Source organism: Orycteropus afer, unplaced genomic scaffold (assembly GCF_000298275.1).
Source record: "Orycteropus afer afer isolate SDZICR_OR568_19922 unplaced genomic scaffold, OryAfe1.0 scaffold00063, whole genome shotgun sequence".
Classification (NCBI taxonomy): Eukaryota; Metazoa; Chordata; class Mammalia; order Tubulidentata; family Orycteropodidae; genus Orycteropus; species Orycteropus afer.
In genome coordinates, this window is record NW_006921650.1 from 2,708,080 (window position 1) to 2,727,638 (window position 19,559).

The window sequence follows — 19,559 nt, forward strand, 5'->3', positions numbered from 1 at the left end:
GGTCATGGTTTCATGAGACATCCCAATTAATTGGCCTAATAATGTGTTTAGTGCTTCTGTTCTACCTCCTAGTTCATTGCATAGTTCATTGCGTAGTTCTACCCAGTCATCTGGTGGGAGTCACAAAGATCATGGTTAGAAGAGCCATACTGAGTAATTCACTGTACCACAGGAACCTTAGGAGGCAGTGAGGAGCAATGCAGAAAAGGAGGATGAAAATGGTTGCACAACTCAAAGAATTTGATTGATGTCACTAAATGGTACATGTGTTGTTGTTGTTGTTAAGTGCTGTCGAGTCGTTTCCAACTCATAGCGACCCCATGCACAGCAGAACAAAACACTGCCCGATCCCGCGACAGCCCCACAATCCCTGCTATACTTGAGCCCATCATCGCAGCCACCGTATCAATCCATCTCATTGAAGGCCTCCCCCTCTTTTGTCGACCCTCCACCCCACCAAGCATGACATCCTTCTCCAGGGAATGGACCCTTCTTACAACATGACCAAAATAGGTGAGACGAAGTCTGGCCATTCTTGCTTCCAAGGAGCATTCTGGCTGCACTTCCTCCAGGACAGATCTGTTAGTTCTTTTAGCAATCCACAGTACTTTCAGCATTCTCCACCAGCACCACAACTCAAAAGCATCAACTCTTCTTCGGTCTTCCTTATTCATTGTCCAGCTCTCACATGCATACGAGGCAATTGGAAATACCATGGCTTGTGTCAGGCGCATCTTAGTCCTCAAGGAGATATGATGATGGTAATGGTACATGTAGAAGCTGTTGAATTGGTATATGTTCTGCTGTTTATATTCTCAACAACAAAAGAAATATTAAAAAGAAAAAAAAACCTTATGGATTACAGTTCTACTATGACACACATGGAATCACCATGAGTTGAAATGACTTGATAAAATTTGGCCATGGTGGTGATATGGTATAGTGGAAGCCAAGTGAAATAAGTATGTCTACAAGGGAATGACCAACTGTGTTAAATGATGGCGATAAATAAAAAAAACAAACTTACTGCCATCAAGTCGATTCTGACTCATAGCAGCCACTTTGGGTTTCCAAGGCTGTATATCTTTACAGAAGAAGATTGCCCAGTCTTCCTTCTATGGAGTGCCTGGTGGGTTTGAACTACCAACCTTCTGGTTAGCAGTCAAATACCTTACTCACTATGCCACCAGAGCTCCTTAATAATGATGGTAAGTCAGGTAAAATGAGAACAAAGCAATCATTTAATTACATTAATGGGAGCAATTTTACTAAAATGAAGAGTCAAAAGCCTGAAGAGTATTGGTTTAAAATAGGTCATTGACAGTGGTGGCGAGTTTGGAAGATCAAGACTAGGAGCAAGTGGTCCAGTGAAGAGTTGGTCCCTAAGATTCCTGTCTAATCTTACAATGGTCCAGGTGACACTGGCTGATGCAGATGAGAAACTGCCTTAAACGCTTCACTTCAGATGACTTCTCCCTGCTTCATGAACCTCAGCTGAAGTAAGAACCTTTGGAGATGGCACGGAACCAAATCGGGAGTCAGTGTGGCCACCTCAACCACCGTATCAGGAATGATAAACCAGTCTCAGTTTGAGCTTATCCTTTATATCTAATGAGATTCACTGGGTTACAGTGGATTAAGGAGGAGCAATTGAGATAGCTTGAAAAAATAACTGAGATAGCTTGAAAAAATAGAGCTAAAGAAATCTGTGCACGGGTGGAGATGGAGCAGAAGAACTGTCCAGGAGAAACTGGCTGGAGAAAGAGAAAATTGAAGGAGAGGAATTGGAGACAGTTGGGTCCAGATAAATATTTCAAGGAATGTCTTTCTTTCCAAAAGGGCAAAATTTACAATATGTTTATGTAATGTTAGGAATGAAGCAGTAAAGAAAAAAATTAATAATACAAGGGAGCATGGGAATAATTGTTGGCATGATGTGCTTGGCTATGTAAGGTGGGGTCTAATCAGGTGTTCAAATGGGGAAATGACCTCAGTAGCAATCAGGAGTGAAGATAAACATATGAGGCAAATGCAAATAGGTGGGTTGATGTGGCAGCAGGAACATTAGAAAGTCCTCCATCAGTATCTGTAATTTTGGTATATTGGAGAGCAGAGCTGTTAGCTCAAAGTAGCCCAGAGTGAGGATGGAGATGTAAGGGTGGGAGAATGAGTGGAACAATGAAATGTACTAGGCTGCCAATGGCAAAGTCTTAAATATAACCACAAGAGTAGGTGGCAGAGAAGGATGGTCATAAGGTCATTGGAGGAAAGGAGGTTATAGAGCTGCAAAGTAAGGGTATGGAATGGCTTTATGTATATTAAAACCACCAATAATTATGACAGTGCTGTGTACGAGGGAGTGATCATGGGCTAGGAACTAGAAGCTTCAAGGGCAGAGAGGAAAGTAACAGGGAATGGATGCCAATAGATAGTCTATCCAGTTAAGAAAATATTTATAGAAGAGGTTGAGAATATAGGGGATTTTGTTAAAGACTGAGTTCCAGAGGGCAAAAGAAAGAGTTTTGGGAGTTGGGGGAGAAGTGAAAGATCAGGCAAAGCACATACAGAGACAAGGGTTTGAGGATGAATGTTAAGTAGGGAGCCTGGCCTTCTGGTAAAGAAACAAAACAGAGGTAAAGATCTATGAGATTATGCAGATATCAGCAGTGAGGCTATGAGTGTTGAAGAAAGGAGGAAAAGAGAGATCTTGCCAGAGCCAGAAACACGTTCCAGGTCTCCCTTGTCACTCCAATCAACGGAATTACAGAAGCCAGGAAAGGGACTTTCTTATGTCAAACACAAGTACCTCTGGATGTTAGTTCCAACCTCCAACCCATCGTCCCTGTTGTTGCCAAGCTCTGTGGAGGGATGACAAATAGATTTCATTCTCTGTGGACAGGTAGTGACTGCCTAGAGCACTATGTTGTAAAGAATTTCAAGGCCTCATATCCACATTCATGGGAAAGGGAAAACAGTTCCATTTATATCAGAATCTGCTTTCCCAGGTTCAGGGTGATCCCTAAATCTTAATTCAGTTCCTAATTCTCTATCTCACTTCCTACATTTCGCTCTGTCTCCTAGCCATTTACATACCCATAAAGCTTTTCTACATTTACCACCTCACTTAAGGTTGCAATCTCAAATCTTCCTGAAGGTCATCTTGTTGGGCTCTCCCAAGTCTCCACCTCCAGACAAGATCTCATTCCTGAGCACCAGAAACTTGTCTGCAATAGCTTCCTGAGCTTTGAGCACATCAAATATGATATGTCCCAACCTTCACTCATCATCTTCCCCTCAACACTGCCACCCTAATTTGGTCCTCCTCCATCCCAGTAGTATACTCCCATTTGCCCATTTGAATGACCCAAATCATCTTCAACATCCTGCTAGTCACCCCGGTCTATCCATGTAGCCTCTGAGATTCCTTAAATCTGTTCCCTCTTCTCCTTTCCCACTGCTTTAGCCTTGTTCACATCTGTGTCAGGTAGACTGCGGAAATAGACTCCAGCCCAACTTCTACACAGCAATGAATGATCTTTATAAAACAAGAATATTTCTTCATTCTTTGAGAGCCTTTAGTGGCTTTCCATCACATACAAGATAAAGATGATCGCTGCTGACATATAACAATTGATGTGTTTGTCCGAGTACTCACTAGACTATGACCTCCGTCAAGGCATGGAACATATGCTTTCTTTTTCTTTGAATTCCCAGTAACAACTTGGGGAAGCAGGAGCTCTGGTGGCATAGTGCCCAAGGCGTTTGACTGCTAACCAGAAGGCTGGCGGTTCAAACACACCAGCCACTCCTCAGAAGGAAGGTTGGACAATCTACTTCCATAGTGATACTGCCTTAGAAACCCAAGGAGGGGTCGCTATGAGTCTGATCTGACTCCACGGCAGTGATTACACTGTGTTTTTTTTTTAACTTGGCGAAGCAGAATATAATAAATATTAAGTGAGTTAATGCAAGCAGGCAGGGAAAAGTATGAAAAACAACCGAGTTTTAAACTCTCTTATAAGAATTGATAAGAGATGTGTTTCACAACTCTCGGCTCATCCATCTCTGATCTTACCATGGATAGCAAAGGAACAAGTGACAACAACATTTGACAATTAACAAAGGTATGTCAAAGGCTGGGATGGTGGATAGGCTTGGGATTTTCTTAGATTAGATCCCAGCTCCACTATGTTCCGGGTATATGGGGATAACAATACAGTAAAATCTGCAAAGCCAGAACCTGTATAAGGCAGAAATCTGTCAAAGGAGAGAAATTCAAATACTTCCACTACAATGGTGACAAAAGTGTGACAAGACTGAATCCTGTCAAAAGTGAAAAACTTGCAAGACTCAGAAAAAATAATGTAGTCTTGCCAATTTATACCTCTTATTGTACTACTTAATTCAAATGGTTGTTGTGAGGATCACTGTAGTTTTCACAAATAATGTGCACACTTATATAATGTGAATAACATACATTAGAAAACTATGCACAAGGGGTTGTGCAGTTTGCAAAAAATAGTACAGCATGTGCTACAGTAAATGAAATAGTGTGTGGAATAGGAAATGCTTAATAAATAATAGTTGTGGTTGTTACTTCAAGTGGTTCTAATACCTGTGTTTTTTGAAAGGGATTGAGTGTATGGTTCATTGATAGAAAAAAACAAACCAAACTCACTACCGTTGAGTCAATTATGACTCACAGCAACCCTTCTTTGGGTTTCTGAGGCGATATCACTAAGAAGTTTGTTGTTGTTGTTATGTGCTATTGAGTCGGACCCAAATCATAGCAACCCCTCCTTGGGTTTCTAAGGCAGTATCTTTATGGAAGTAGATTGCCCAACCTTCCTCCACAGAAGTGGCTGGTGGGTTTGAACTGCCAGCCTTCTGGTTAGCAGTCAAATGCCTTAGGCACTACACCACCAGAGCTGGGAAACATGCATGGATATCCTAGAATATAGAGAAACATGTTGTCTTAGTTACCTAGTGCTGCTATAACAAAAGATACCACAAATGATAGCTTTAAAGAACAAAAGTGTATTGTCTCATGGTTTTGCAGGCTGGAAGTACAAATAAGGGAACCAGCTCTTAGGAAGGGTCCTTTCTTATAGGTAGCCCCAGGAGGGAGTTTCTTGGGATTTCTTGATATTCCTTGACATTTCTTGATGTTCTTGGCATTGGTGTCTTTTTATAAGACACTTCTCAGAAGTGATTAGTCTAGGACCCACCCTACTCTGGTCTGGCCTCACTAACATAACAAAAAACTTTAATTCCCAAAGTCACATTCACAGGTACAGAGGCTAGGACTTCAATACAACTTTTTTGGAGATACAACTCAATCCATAACTTAGCTCTCTACTATCTCCGTTGAATTGAGGCCATACAGAATCAGTCTCAGGTGGAAACTGGGGAGCTGTTGTCTCTGTGACTTATCTACTCCTTTGTTCTCTCTCCTCAGATCTCACTGTTCCTGGGAGAGGAACCACAATATTCTATGGCCTTCATAGAAGTAGAGTTTGGACTGGTGAGAACAAGTGGGCCAATTGGCCTAGACTTCAAGTTCACCAAGAGCCTTAAATTGTTGACTTTTCAATATTATTTCAGAATTGATTTATTCATACATCATAGGAGTACCTTGGCAGAATTGGGGGGAAACATGCATCTCATTAATTTTAACAAGTTCTATTCTTGAATAACTCCTCTTATAGTAAGCCAGGAATAAATATTTTTTATAAACTGTACAGTCATTTTGTGACTAGAATATTATATCTTTTTTCTATTTGTGTTTGTTTTTGATCACTTATATTGCTTAACCTAAATATGAAGAATGTTAATTCATTAAGAATTAATATTAAATGTATATAACCCTCTTCCTGGATCTGTTACAGTATTTTTAATATACTGGAATTCTCAGAAAATGTTTTGTGGTGGTGGTGGCTATGGAGCACAATAAGGAAAATCTTTCTCATGCTAATAATAAGCATATTTGACAAAATCTTTTCAATTCATTTTTTGTTCTATGGAGATCCTTCTATTAAGCCTTAAATAGGACAAAGACAAAACAGACATGATCATCTGGATGAGGGAAGCTGTCAGCATTAGGCCAGGGAGCATGCTGACTCACAGCCTTGGTTTTTATACATACAATAGAGGACAAAAGAAATCATCAAAAAATCATGATTGATTGTAGGTCAATTTGTCACTGTTATAGGCAGGACTATGGATGCAGGAAAGGCTCATGATTGGGATACACACACAATTACAGGTTAAAAAACTTTCAGGATTGAGACTTAGACCAACTGGCTACATGATGATTAGGTTATGGCTCATGATCATGGGACCCTGAGTCATCGTCATCAGGACCCCAACTCTTAACTTAAATTTGAAAACATGCATCTATTTTCAGTAAATCATGAAGGACTCACACAGGCAATTCCCTCATTCTTTTTTTCTTTTTTTTAATGTTTATTGTGATTTGGGTTAAAGTTTATAGAGCAATTTCATTTTCCATTCAGCAATTCATACACATTTTGTTTTGTGACATTGATTGAAATCCCCAAAATATAATAACTCTCTTCCCACTTCCTCTCTGTTGTTATCTTTCCCCTGTGTCCTTTTTTCCTTTGCATTCCTGCCTTCTTAGCTTTCTCCCTATGCAAATATTGCCCTTCTGATGTCCCATGGTTGAGTGTTCTAAGGCATGCACCTCCCTGGTATAATTGGTCCCCTTGTAGGCCTGTCTGTTATTAGTCTGTGTGGTAATAATTAAGGTTATGTGTCAACTTGGCTGAGCTTGGTTTTCAGTGGTTGGGCAGCTGGATTAGTTATTACTCATGATGAGATTGGTAATTAACTCTGTGGTAGAATCTACTGGAGCAGCTGAATAGCTGCTTTGGGAATGTGGTCTGCTTCCAGATATAAGAAACAAATTTGAGGAAGGTTTCTAGTTTTTTGCTTGATACCTGCATGTAGCCGAGATGTCCTTCAGCAGCCTGCCATGTTATCTGCTGATCTTGGGACTGTTAATAGATTTAAATCAGTGGCCTGCCATATAGCTTCATAATATTGGGACTGTGCCTTTTTACTTTTCAAGCTTGGGTTTGTCAGCCTCAGCAGTCAGTAGCTGCCTGAGTGAAGAAAGCCTCCAGCTTCAGTGGATGGAAAGCATGAGGCAGAGCTGAAGCTCAAAGCTGAGAGGCTTCCACCCAGCCCCTAGGACCTGACACTTTGAACTCAGACTTCTGGGCTCCAAAACTGTAAGAGAATAAACTCCTGTTTGTTAAAGCCATCCCATTTGTGGTATATTTTCTGTTAGAGTAGCACTAGGTAACAAAAACAGTCTGAAATTTCAATTCCAGGTCCAGAGGGTGACCACGGGCTATGGTCTCAGGAGTTTCACCAGTCTCTATCAGCCCAGTAAGCCTTGGTCTTTATTATAATTTTGAGTTTTGTTCCACATTTTTCTCCCACTCTATCCAACAACTCCAATTTTAATACCTTTCTGAATGGTTGTCAGTGGTAGCAGGGCACCATCTAGTTTTTCTGGTCTCAAGGTCATGTAGGCTGAGGTTCCCATGGTCCACTAGTCCCTTGGATTAATTGTTTCCATTTGTCTTTGGTTTTCTTTGCTCTGAAGTAGACAGACCGATAGCTGCATCTTAGGTGGCCGCTTGCAAGCTTTTAAGATCCCAGTCACTACTCACCAAAGTAGAATGTAGAACAATGTTTCTGTGTACTGTGCTAGCCAATTGAACTTAATGTCCCCCATGACCATGATCCTGAGGCCACAGTTCCAGGGATGCACTCCCTCAATGAATTTTGGTATGACTAAGAAGTTATCATAACTTTGCTCTCATTAGCTCTATTATATACAGACATTTTTATAGCACGTACAAATATACATGTAGAAATGTTGTCTTTCAAACTATATATGGTCATGGGCATTTTCCTGTTTGCCAACCACATCTGTTCATCTTGCCTGTCTACCTGTGTATCCACTCATAGATTAATGCTTGCTATTACTGATAATACAGTATTGTGTACGTAATAGAATTTACTTTTGCTATCTGTAACTCTTGTGCACCTCTTCATGTCTTTCTTTTCTTTAGTGATTTTGTGCTGGTCACGTGCTTTTTGGATATTACTTTTCCCTTCACCCAAATCAGTATGTGTTTCTTACGTAGCTAGAAATTTTCCCTTCCCTTGTCTCTCATCCCTTGTAACCAACAAAAAACCTTTCCTTCCATGTGTAAACCTTTCCTTGACTTTTTATAATAGTGGCTTCATGCAATATTTGTTCTTTTCTCATTTATTTCACTTAGCATAATATCCTCCAAGTTCATCCACATCAGGAGATGTTTCATAAATTCTTCAGTGTTCTTTAATGTTGCATAGTATTCCATTGTGTGTATGTGCCATAATTTGGTTATCCATTCATCCACTGATAGACACTTAGGTTGTTTCTATCTCTTTGCTATTGTGACTAGTGTTGCTATATGGGTGTGCACATATCTGTTCATGTCCTGGCTCTCAGTTCTTTTGGATACTTACCTAGTAGTAGGATTGCTGGATCATATGGTGTTTCTAAGGAGCTCTAGTGGCATGGTGGGTAAGGCATTTGGCTGCTAACTAGAAAGGTGACATTTCAAATTCACCAGCTGCTCCATAGGAGGATGATGAGGCACTATATTTCCAAAAAGATTTACAGCCTTGGAAACCCAATGAGAGTCTCTATTGGTATCAATTCAATGTCAGTGGGTATGGTATTTCTATTTCCAACTTTTTAAGGAAGCACTATTTGCTACAGTGGTTGTACCATGTTACAATCCCACCAACAGTGTTATGAAAGTGCCAATCTTTCTACACCCTCACCAGCATTTGTTGTTTTCAGTCTTGTTGAAGTTTGCTATTATTTCTGGGGTGAGTCGATAGCTCATTCCTGTTCTGATTTGTATCTCTCTAATGGCTAATGATCACAAACATTTCTTCATGGGTTTTGGATGCCTGAATGTGTCTCTGTACATGTACTCTGCCTATTTTTTAATTAAATTGCTTGCTTTATGATGTTGAGGTATTGAAGAAGTTCTGTATAAATTTTAGAGATAATTCCCTTGTCAGATATGTCATTGTGAAATATGTTCCCCCAATCTGTAGGTTCTCTTTTTACTCTTTTGAGAAGTCTTTTGATGCACATAAGAATTTAATTTTTAGAAGGTCCCAGTCATCTAATTTTGTTTGAGCATCTTTAATTATGCTTGATAATCTATTTATGCCATAAATTAGGGCACCTAAGTTTGCCCCTATTTTTAGTTTGATGAACTTTTTAGTTTTAGGTTGTACATTTAAGTCTTTAATCAATCCTGAGTTAGTTTTTGTGTTTGGTGAGGTTTGGATCTTGTTTCATTTTTCTGCAAATGGATATCCAGTTTTGCCAGCAGCATTTTTTAAAGAGGCTATCTCTTCCCCATATAATGGATTTTGGTCCTTTGCCAAAGATAAGCTGACCATAAGTGGATGGATCTATTTCGAGATTCTCAATTCTATTTCATTGGTGTATGTGTCTGTTGTTGTACCAATACCAGGCTGTTTTGACTACTATGACTGTTTTGAGATCAGGGAGTGTGAACTCCTACTTTATATTTCTTCTTCAGTAGTGCTTTGCTGGTAGTTCTGGTGGCATAGTGCCTAAGGCATTTGACTGCTAACAAGAAGGCTGACAGTTCAAACCCACCAGCCACTCCCCGGAAGGAAGATTGGGCAATCTACTCCATAGTGATACTGCCTCGGAAACCCAAAGACAGGTTTCTATGAGTTGGATCTGACACAACGGCTCTGAGTTTGGTTTGGTTTTGGATAAATGTTATTGTTTTCCTTATTTCCTTTTCAAAGATCTCTTTGTTGATGTAGAGGAATCCAACTGATTTTTGTATGTTGATCTTGTATCTTGCCATTTTGCTAAATCTTTCAATTAGTTCCAGTAGTCTTGTTGCTGAGTCTCTGGGATTTTCTATGTATAGGATCATATTATCTGCAAATAGGAATAGTCATACATTTTCCTTACCAATTTGGATAACTTTCCATTCCTTTTCTCATCTTATTGCCCTGATAAGGACTTCCAAAAAATGTTAAATAGAAGTAGTGATAGAGGGCATCCTTATCTGGTGCCTATTTGCAAGGGGAATGGTTTCAGTCTCTCTTCATTAAGAATAATGTTGGCAGTTGGTTTTGGGTATATGCTCTTTATAGTGACCCTTTCTTGGGTTTCCAAGGTGGTATCACCATGGAAGTAGATTGCCCAACCTTCCTTCCAAGGAGTGGCTGGTGGGTTTGAACCCCCAGCCTTCTGGCTAGCAGTCAAATGCCTTAAGCACTATGCTACCAGAGCTCTCTTTATGCTCTTCATTATGCTGAGGAATCTCCCTTCTATTGGTATTTTGCTGAGAGTTTTTATCAGGAAATGGGTGTTGGATTTTATCAAATGCCTTTTCTGCATTGATTGATATGATCATGTGGATCTTTTCCTTTACTTTATTTATGTAATGGATTACATAGATTGTTTTTCTAATGTTGAATCATCCTTGCATATCTAGTAGGAATCTCACATGGTCACTGCATATTATTTTTTGATATAGTGTTAGATTCTATTGGATGGGATTTTGTTGAAGATTTTTGCAGCTATATTCATGAGGAATATTGGTCTGTAATTTTCCTTTTCAGTGGTATCTTTGCCTGATATTGGTATCAGGGTTATGTTTGTTTCATAGAATGAATTTGGGAGTAATCCATTCTATTCTATGTTCTGGAATAGTTTGAGTAGGATAGGTGTCAGCTGGATGTTTGGTAGAATTCTCCAGTAAAGCTGTGTGGGCCAGAACTATTTTTTGTTGGTAGTTTTTTATGATCTGTTTAATTTCTTCTTTTGTTTTGTCTATTCAAATTTGCTATAAATTGCCCCTGAACAAAGTTTTTGCTGTGTCCAAAGATTTTGGCATGTTGTGATTTCATTCCTACTTGATTCAAGGAATATTTTTATTTCATTTTTTGTTTTTTTCTACTACCCAGTAGTTTTTAAGACATGTTTTATTCAATTTCTATATATTTGCTTTTTTTTCCCCCCTTGACCTTTTTACAGTTGATTTCTAATTTTATAGCATTGTGATCTGAGAAGACGCTTTGTAGCATTTCAATGTTTTTAAATTTATTGAGGCTCACTTTGTGACCTAACATATGGTCTACTCTGGAGAATGTTCCATGTGCACTAGAAAAGGGTGTAAATTGTGCTATTGTTGGGTGAAGTGTTCTGTGTATGTTGTAAACTTGACCTTGACCTTGTAAGGTCAAATTGGTTGATTGTATTGTTCAGTTCTTCTGTGTCTTTGCTGAGTTTCTTTTTAGTTATTCGACACTTGCCTGCTAACCAGACGGCTGGCGTTCAAACGCACCAGCCACTCCTCGGAAGGAAGGTTGAGCAATCCTATTTCCGTAGTGATACTGCCTCGGAAACCCACGGAGGGATCGCTATGAGTCAGGGCCGATCGCTATGAGTCAGGGCCGACTCGACGGCACATAACAACAACAACAACACCCTTCATTGAAAGAGGCGTATTTAAGTCTCTTACTATTATTGTGGAGTTGTCTATCTCTCTTTTCAATTCTATTAAAGTTTCATTCATGTGTTTTGGGGTTCTTTTCTTGGCTGTGTAGATATTTATTATGATTATGTCCTCTTGTCCAATGGATCTTTTAATCATTAAATAATGCCCTTTCTTGTCTCATATAAGTTTTTGTCTTGAAGTCAATTTTATCAGCAATTAATATTGTCATTGCTGCTCTTTTTGTGTTGCCATTTGCTTGATATATTTTTCCAAGCTTTGATTTTTAGTCTATTTTTGTCTTTGTGTCTAAGATGTATCTCTTGTAGGCAGCATATTGATGGATCATATATTCTTTTTTAAATTTTTATTGTGATTTGGGTGAAAGTTTACAGAACAAATTCATTTTCCATATAGCAGTTCATACACATTTTGTTTCGTGGCATTGACTACAATTCCCCACAATGTAACAGCTCTCTTCCCTGTGTCATTCTTTCCTATGCATTTGTGCTCCCTGAGTTATCTCCCTGTGCAAAGATTGCCTTTCTGTTCTCCCATGATTGATCATTCTAAGGAGTGTATCTACCTGATGTAAATGTTCATCCTATATGCCTATCTACTGTTTGGCTGGAAGCCATGAGAGTGAGTTCAATTCCAGACCTGAAGGATAGCTAGAGGTCATAGTCTTAGAGGTCTTACCAGGGTCTATCATACCAGCAAACCTTGTCTTTTTTATGATTTTGAGTTTTGTTCCTCATTGTTCTTCCACTCTATCCAGGATCTCCAGTACTGATCCTTTTCCAAATGGTTGACAGTGGTAGCTGGGCACCATCTAGTTCTTCTGGTCTCATGATAATATAGGCCAACGTTCACATGGTCCACTAGTCCTGTGGGGGTCATGTTTTCTTATCCATTCTTCTATCTTCTGTCTATTGATTGCTGCATACAATCTATTTACATTCAGTGTTATTATCAATAAGTGTGAATTTATTGCTGTCATTTTGTTGTGAGTTTTTTGTGGTGTTGAATTCTTTGTTATATAATTTTCTGTGCTGAGCTCATTTTGTTCATGAATTTTCTCATTTTCTTCATGGCTGTTGTTTCAGTATTTGCTAAATATTTGTGACTTTCTTCTTTTTTATTATGATGAGAAATTTTATTAATTTTCTTTGAGGTTACCCTGTAATTTATTATTTTCATCACAAGTTTAAAACAGTCCATTCTATCCAGAAATTGTCTTGACTTCCTCTCTATTTGGAATTTCTGTAACTGCACTATTTACTCCCTATTTTTAGTTTGTAGTTGTCCTCATTTACCAAATGAGGACTCTGGTTCTCTCTTTTCAGTCTTTTCTGAGTTTATTTTGTTTTGGATACTTCTACCTGGGTTTGTTTCTGAGTTATTTTGTCATGTGTGTTAATCACTGGTTATTGTCTGCTATCGATGGCCCTCTATCTGAAGGACTCCCTTTAACATTTCTTGTAAGTTTGGTCTGGTTTTAACAAATTCTTTTAATTTCTCTTCATTTGGAAATGTCTTAATTTAGCCATCACAGTTGAGGGACGATTTAGCTTGGCATATTATTCTTGGTTGAAATTTTTTCTTTTTTAGGGTTTTATATAAGTCATCCTATTGCCTTCTGGCGTGCTTTGTTTCTGGCAAGAAATCAGAACTTAGTCTTATTGCTTGCCCTTGTAGGAAACTTTTCATTTTTCCTGTGCTGCTTTTCTGAATTCTTCCTCTTTGCTTTGGAAAGTTGGATTATACGTATGGTGATTGTCCTGTGGGGCCAATCCCATTTGGGGTTCATTGAACTTCTTGAATGTATATCTTCTCATCTTTCATCATATTAGGAAAGTTCCCTTCTAACAAATCTTCAACAATTTTCTCTGTGGTTTTATTTGGTTGTTGTTGTTAGGTGCCATCGAATCATCTCCAACTCATAGTGACACCATGTACAGTAGAACAAAACAATTCCTGGTCCTGTGGCAACCCTACAATCCTTGCTATACCTGAGCCCACCATTGCAGCCACTGTGTCAATCCATCTGAGGGCCCTTCCCTCTTTCATTGACCCTCCACTTTACCAAGCATGTCCCTTCTGACAACATGACCAAAGTAGGTGAGACGAAGTCTGGCCATTCTCACATCCATGAAGCATTCCAGCTGCACCTCTTACAGGACAGATTTGTTAGTTCTTTTAGCAGTCCATGATACTTTCAGCATTCTTCATCAACACCACAACTCAAATGCATTGATTTTTCTTTGGTTTTCCTTATTCATTGTCCAGTTCTCACATGCATATGAGGCAATTGAAAATAACATGGTTTGTGTCAGGTGCATCTTAGTCTTCAAGGAGATATCTTTGCTTTTCAGCACTTGAGAGAGGTCTTTTGCAGCAGATTTGCCCAATGCTATACAGCATCTGATATCTTGACTGCTGCTTCCATTGGTGTTGATTATAGAACCAAGTAATATGAAATCCTTGACAACTTCAATCTTTTCTCCATCCAGCATGAAGCTGTTTATTGGACCAGTTGTGAGGATTTTTGTTTTCTTTATATTGAGGTATAATCCATACTGTAGACTGTAGTCATTAATCTTCACCAGTAAGTGCTTCAAGTCATCCTCACTTTCAACAAGTTGTGGCATCTGCATATCACAGGTTGTTAATGAGTCTTCCTCCAATCCTGATGCCACATTCTTCTTCACATAGTCCAGCTTCTCAGATTATTTGCTCAGCATACAGATTGAATGAGTGTGGTGAAATGATACAACCCTGATGGATTCCATTCTTGATTTTAAACCATGCAGTATTCCCTTGTTCAGTTCTAACAACAGCCTCCTGGTCTATGTACAGGTTCCTTAAATGAGTACAATTAACTGTTCTGGAATTCCCATTCTTCTCAATGTTATCCATAATTTGTTATGATCCACACAATCAAATGCCTTTGCATAGACAATAAAGCAAAAACATCTTCCTGGTATTCTTTGCTTTGAGCCAAGATCCATCTGACATCAGCAATGATATCCCTTGTTCCACATCTTCTTGTGAATCCAGCTTACATTTCTGGAAGTTCTCTGTCAATATATTGCTGCAACTGTTTTGGTTTTATTCACCTCGTCCTATTCTGGAATTCTGATCACATGTAAATTATTCCTTTTGATGCAGTCATACCTAAATCTTGGGCTTTCTTCTCTTTTGTTTTTGGTTGTTCTTTTTGCTGATCATTCAGTAAAAAGAATCTTCAATCTCACTAAATTTCTCTTCCATTAATTCAATTCTACTCCTTTGCCCTTTGAATGTGTTATCAATTTCTGAAATCTTAGTATTAATATTCTGGATTTCTATGAGCTGTTTTTGTATGGTTTTTAATTTTCCTTTATTTTGTCAGTTTGTTTTTATATTGTTTCCCTAAGTTCTTTTAGAGTTTTGTCTGTTTTCCTTAATTTTGTCAATGTTTTCTTGATCTGTCTCTCAGTACACTAAAAGTATCTAAATATAATTCCTTTGAATTCCTTATCAGATAGTTCCAATTCCACTTCTTTCTCAAAGAAGTTTCTGGCTTTGTATTCTGGCCCTTTGTTTCTACTACTTTATCTTTCTTCTCTCTGGAACTGGGATTGTATGTTGTCTCTGAGATATTGTGATGTTGTCTTATTTATATTTAACTGGTGATTATATGTTTGTGTGGTTCACTCAAGATTGTTTTTTCCTTTGTTTTGATATATACAAATGAGCAGGGTTGGTATGCTACTCTATTTGCTAGTTTGGTAACATTTAGGCACTTAGCACCTGTCTCCTGGTGTGTGTGATAGAGGATGAGAATGTATGCACTGATCTCTGTTCGTTATTTATATAGAGCAGTTGAGGGTGGATTGTGCTGGTATTGGCTGCCATCCATCATTGATCAGTTGGTAGAGAAGCAGGTTGTGGTCATCACCCAGTGGGTGGAGCTGCAGGAGTGATGGATGTTGTTAGGTTGTATGGGCAGAGTTGCTGTCTTCCTCAGTGTGGGACCAAACAACAACAACAGAAAATATGAAAAACAAGAGAACAAAAAACACAAACAGCATAAACAAGCAAGAGCAACAAGTATATATTATGTTGTTGTTGTTGTTGTTGTTATGTGCCGTCGAGTCGGACCCAACTCATAGTGACCCCTCCTTGGGTTTCTGAGACAGTATCACTACGGAAGTAGATTGTCCCATCTTCCTTCCGAGGAGTGGCTAGTTGGTTTGAACCACCAGCCTTCTGGTTAGCAGTCAAGTGCCTTAGCCACTATGCTACCAGAGCTCCCATATATTTTATATATATATAGAGAGAGAGAGAGAGAGAGAGAGCGAGAGAGAGAGAGAGAGAGAAAGAAGAAGAAAAGTCAAGAGAAGGACAAAGAAAACAAAAATATCTGGAGAGGGGTAAAAAGAAAAGGGGAAAAAAAAAAAGGACCTGGGAAGGGAAAGAAAAGAAAACTTGAGAAGAAGGAAAGTCAGGGGAAAAAAAGCAATAATTTAAAAAAGAAAAAGAAAAGTGGGGGAAGTGGCAAGGCACCTCAGTGTGTTCTGCTGACCATGCAAACAGCAGGAAGCAGGGCACTTGATTCCAAACGGAGTGGCTGGGAGCAGGGTGCCTGGTCCCAGAACCACTTCCTGCCTACCCAGAAGGCAACTGGGGATAGGGCTCTTGGACCTGGGGAAAAGTTTCTTCTGACCTTAATGGCAGCTGGGAGCAAGGCACCTGGTTTCAGAAGGAGTTCTGCTGGCCCAAAAAGCAGTTGGACACAGTGCCCCTACTCCCAGAAAAAAAATCCTACCATTCCAAAATGTACCTGTTCTCAGAAAAAGTTCCTGCCAGCCCAAAAGGTGGCTAGGAGCAGGATAGCTGTTCCCAAAACTAGTTTCCATCTACTCAGAAGGCAATTGGTGGCAGGGTGCCCAAACCCTGACAGAGCCCTCAACTGACCCAGAGAGTATCCAGGGACAGAGTGCCTGGTCCTAGGAAAAGCTCCCTCCAGTCAAAAAGGCAACCAGGAGCAAGGCACTTGGTTCCACAAGGAGAACCCATCAGACCAAAAAGCAGCTGTGGGCAGTGCATCCAGTACCAGAAAAATCTCCCGCTATCCCCAAAATCAGCTGGGCATAGGGACCCTGCTCCAATAAGTTTCTCCTATCTCAAAAGTTGGCTAGGTACAGAGTACCTGGTCCCAGAAAAAGCTCTCACTGACCCAAAAGGTGGCTGGAAGCAGGACACCCAGTCCCAGAACCAGCTCCTGCCCACTCAGCAGACAGGCTATGGTAGGGTGCCCAGTTTGGGTTAGAATTCCCGTTGGGGTGACACATGGCCACATCTTCTTTCACAGAGAGGGCATGGGTTTCAAGGGGAATGTCACAACTTTCTGGTTGCCAGGCACCAGTGTTTACTTAATAGTAAACATTTAGAAAATGTTACAGAAATTTATAGCAATAGAATATGGAAGGAATGCACAAAATCACTGTACCAAAAAGAAATAGTCAATATTCAATTTTCAGGCAGCAGCAAAAATTGATAGCATTGAAAGAAGTGCACTGGAGGAGTTGGTGAAAAACAAGCCTCCAGGAACTGAAGTAATACCAGTTAAGATAGTTCAACAAATGGATGCCATGCTCACTTGTCTATGCCTAGAAATTTGGAAAACAGCTGCAAAAACAGCATGGGGGTGCCATCTTCTGACCTCCTCTAGGTTCACAAGGAGAAGAGAGAATCAAGATCAACATCAACACCCCAAGGTTGGTTCCTATGAGGTGGAAGTCAGACATTCCACAACTTCTACCCTTTTTACCAATCTTGACACCAAGCTTTCCATCCACGGCAATCTCTACTTCCTGCTAGGTTCAGTAATTCATTGCAATAGCCACACAGAACTCATAGACAATACTTATGCTTATGGAGTTTATTAGGAGAGTAATAGGTAACAAATCAGGTTCAGGAATGCTCAGGATACAATATTTTGATCAGGACAGCTCCTCCTTGGCCATGCTTGCATGTCTGCTTCTCTTTGCCCCTCAGCCTCTCGGCCTGGCCTCTGTTCTACTCAGAAAAGTGCCACAAAACTCTTTTAGTTTTGCCAGTAGGTGCACCCCACTCTAGATGTACCCTACTCCACCAACGAGCCTCCTGTCCAAAGGCACTCAGCGTCCTTGTTCTGTGGGCTGACTAGCCCACTGCTCCATCTTATGCCAGTCTCTTGGCTCTGTTAGTTCTGCTGCCTCTGTTGCTGCTGTCTTTCTGCCATCTCTCTGCCGAGGAGGTCCAGCACAGAGATCTCAGGTCCAAGGACACACTCCACTCCTTGTTCTTTCTTGATGGCAGTGAGATTCACCATTTTCTGCCTCAGTGTAAGCCTAGCAGAATGGCCGGACTAACCAATCCTCATGCTAGGGTTCCATAGTCCCACCCCCACAAGGGTGGCATGTTCATTATCTATATTATTAGCAAGCTATCCAGTCCTCTCAGTGGGCCACGAACACCTCACATTTGCATAGTTCCACACAGTCATTTGGCGGGAATTACAAAGACCATGGCTACAAGAGCCATACTAATTCATTGCACCACAAAAACTATGTGGCCAACCAACTGGAAGAGATCCATATTTGTTCCCATTCCAAAGAAAGATGATCTAACAGAACACAGAAAATATCGAACAATATCATTAACATCACATGCAAGTAAAACTGTACTGAAGATAATTAAAAAATGGTTGCAGCAGTACATTGATAAGGAACAGCCAGAAATTCAAGCCAGATTCAGAAGATAATGTGGAATGAGAAATATCATTGCTGATGGTATGGATGAAGCTGAAAGCAGAGAATACCAGAAAGATGTTTACCTGTATTTTATTGACTATGCAAAGGTATTTGACTGTGTGAATCATAATAAACTATGGATAACATTGTAAAGATGGGGGTTCCAGAATACTTGACAGTGCTCATATGGAACTGGTACAAACACCAAGAGGCAGTTGTTCAGACAGAACAAGATGATACTGTGTGCTTAAAAATCAGGAAAGTTGTGTTTCTGGGTTATATCTTTCACCATAGTTATTCCGTCTGTATTCTGAGCAAATAATCCAAGAAGCTAGAATATAAGAATACAGCATCAGATTCGGAGGAAGACTAATTAACAACCTGTGGTGTGTAGATGATACGGCCAAGCTTGCTGAAAGTGAAGAGGACCTGAAGCACGTAGTCATGAAGATCAAAGACTACAACCTTCAATAGGGATCACACTTAAACATAAAGAAAACAAAAATCCTCACAACTGGACCAAAAAGCAACATAATGATGAATGGAGAAAAGATTGAAGTTGTCAAGGCTTTCATTTTACTTGGATCCACAATCAATGCTGATGGAAGCAGTAGTCAAATTACATATTGAGGTGGGCAACTCTGCTCCACGAGTTCCCTTTAAAGTGTTAACAAGCAAAGTTTTCACTTTGAGGACTAAAGTGCACTTGACCAAAGCTATGGTGTTTTCATTCGTCTCATATGCATGCAATAACTAGACAATGAACAAGGAAGTGGAAGAAGAATTGATGCCTTTGAACTATGGTGTTAGTGAAGAACATTGATTGCCAGAAGAATGACCTCATCTCTTTTGGCGGAAGTACAGCCAGAACATTCCTTAGAAGTGAGGATGGAGGGAGTTCATGTTATCAGAAGGTACCAGTCCCTGGAGAAGTACATCATGCTCGATAAAGTCGAGGGTCAACAAAAAAGAGGAACATCTTCAACAAAATAGGTTGATACAGTGGCTGCAATAATAGGCTCTAACACAGCAAAAATTGGGAGGATGGTGCAGGACCAGGAGTGTTTCGTTCTGTTATAAATAGGGTCACTATGGCTGGCGGTTCAAACCCACCAGCCACTCCTCGGAAGGAAGGTTGGGCAATCCTACTTCCGTAGTGATACTGCCTCGGAAACCCAAGGAGGGG